We start from the raw sequence: 2,664 nt of genomic DNA, 5'->3' as shown, positions 1-2,664 counted from the left end.
AGGGGACGTCTTCCACTTCCTCTTGGGGCTCCTTAAGGGGGACCACGTCGACTGTCTCTTCTTGACAGTGTTCAGATTCCTCATCCTTTGAACTAGTTCTAATTGAAAGTTCTGGGTCAGAAATTTCCAAAACGTCTTCCTTCTCGTCCCTTTTTTCTTCCAGTTCTCTTTCGTCCTCTTCTTTCTTTTCGGTCATTTCTTGTTCTTTTGCCTCTTCTCTTCTGTCCGTATTCTCTTCTTCTACGTTTTGGCTAGAAACTTCTGGCTCAGGAATTTCCAAATCGTCTTCTTTCACCTCCTCCTTCTCCTCCATTTCTTCATCCTGTTCTCTTCCATCCTCTTCTTTCTTATCGATCATGTCATCGTCTTCTGCGCCATTTATCCAGGTCTTTTGGATTCGTCCAGCAACTTTTTTCGCCTCTATAAAGCAGAGCATCGTAACGGCGGCGGTTGTAAGAAACAGGAACATTTTGGGCCAAAAAACAAATTCATCCAAACTTCGAAGAACCTCCTCAGCCGCTGCTGTTCCCTGGTCACCTAGGAAGGCGTTGCTCAACAGGGTTCGCAAGGGTCCATCGCAGGCAGACAGAGTCGGTTCCTCATATCCAATAAGATTAGAAAGTCCAACAAAGTTCAGAATAAGATGCAGAATGCGGCGCACTCTGTGTTCTCTCCTGAACTCCATCAGATGTTCTCGAGCGACATCACAACAATGGAACTCCGTCTCAAGAGACGTCCTCCAGGTGATGCCACCCGCCAATATGATCCTAATAAGCAGCAAGAATGCAGCGGTAAAAGCTTCTAATGCGTTGTTAACACACTGGAAAATCATTTTTACTAATGATACAGATACACACGCCTTTCACTATGCTTTGGTTTTTTTTATGCCCCCTGGTTTTTCTTGGGGAATCCCCGACCGGACCGTCTCCAGGATTGACTCCGAGATCTGAGAACTCGGATCCCCGGAGAATTTGCATTGGGGGCTCATTGGCGTCCTTCAGCACGAAGGATTCGCAGCTGCTTCGTAGCATCGGGCGGAGAGGCCAAAGTCTTCGAGGACTGTATGACGTCACTCAAGTTACCACGTCCTCAGGAGGACTCGGAATTCTCATTTCTTATTCCTCGAAGACGTCAGTTTCATTACTGAATTTTACTTTTAAAACTGAAGCATAAAAAATATCTCGCTTTTCTTAATGTTTCTCTCTTTTTACCTCAAACCTTGATGAAATCCTTTTCATTAATTTTTTAAAACATTTAGTTTACTTATCCTTTATCTTCTGCTATAGCTTCTTAATTTTAAAGTAATATCAATGAATTTTTTTGTATTTATACACATTTCTCTCTAATTGATTTGAGCTCTTCACTTTCATTTCAGTGAAGCACCTCCTCTCAAAATAAAGGAATTCGCAATAAAGAAATTACTTTTTATTAAACTGAATCTACTGACTGTATTTATCGTATGCTACAGCTTCTCTGTTTCAAAGTAATATCATTTTCATAAGGGTTATCAGATGGAATCAGTGGGTGACCATTGTCTGGTTCCTCCGTGAACATTTAATCATTTCTTTAGGAATGAATTAGGTTATAGTTCTTGAAGTGAGTGTATGTATTCAAGTATGAATGTATGGTCAATGAATTCAATTTTTACTTGAAAATATGCATGCATATCGTTCTTGAAATACTCGTATGTATGTATGTATGTAAATGAATTCAATTTATGCATTAAATATTCATGCATATAGTTCCTGAAGTTCTTGTTTGTATGTATGTATGCATATAAATTAATTCAATTTATGCATCAAATATTCATCCATATAGTTCATGAAGTGGACGTATGTATTCATGTACGAATACAGTTTATACATGAAAATATTCATGCATATAGCTCTTGAAGTGCTTGTGTGTATGTAAATGAATTTAATTTATGCACGAAATATTCATGCATATAGTCCTTGAAGTGCTTGTACGTATGAATGTAGGTGTTCATGTACGAATGTATGCACAATGAATTCAATTCATCCTTGAAAATATTTATACTTACAGTTCTTGAAGTGTGCATGTATGCATTCATGTATGTATGTATAATGAATCCAATTTATGCATGAAAGTATTCATACCTAGAGTTTTTGAAGTGTGTATGTATGCATTCATGTATGTATGTACAATGAATCTAAATTATGCACGAAAGTATCATACACGCTTCTTGGAGTGTGCATGAACGGCATTCAATTTACGAAAGAAAAATTTATACTTTATGCATACATTCTTGAGGATAGCGAATGTATTCTTTATGTATGAATGTATGTATGTAAATGTATGTGGAGTACCTATGAATTCAATGAATTCAATTTATGCATAAAAATATTCATGCATATATTTCTGGAAGTTTGTGTATGCATGTATGTACAACTAATACATTTAATTCATCAAAATATTCAGGACTCTTTAATTTATCAGTTGAAGAACGAAAGTAGCAGTGATCATTTATCCTTCATTTCCCTAAAATCATCCCTATTCAGGGGATAAAAATTCTGCTTATAAGATACAATAAACGAATATGAAATATGAAGAAAATAATTGACGATTAAGTCATGAATAAACCAATGGACAAAGTCATTAATCGTGTTGCCTTCATCTTCCTTATACGTTTAAGTTATCCGTACG

This window comes from Macrobrachium nipponense, chromosome 4 (assembly GCF_015104395.2).
Source record: "Macrobrachium nipponense isolate FS-2020 chromosome 4, ASM1510439v2, whole genome shotgun sequence".
Lineage (NCBI taxonomy): Eukaryota > Metazoa > Arthropoda > Malacostraca > Decapoda > Palaemonidae > Macrobrachium > Macrobrachium nipponense.
Note: the sequence above shows the minus strand (reverse complement) of the source record.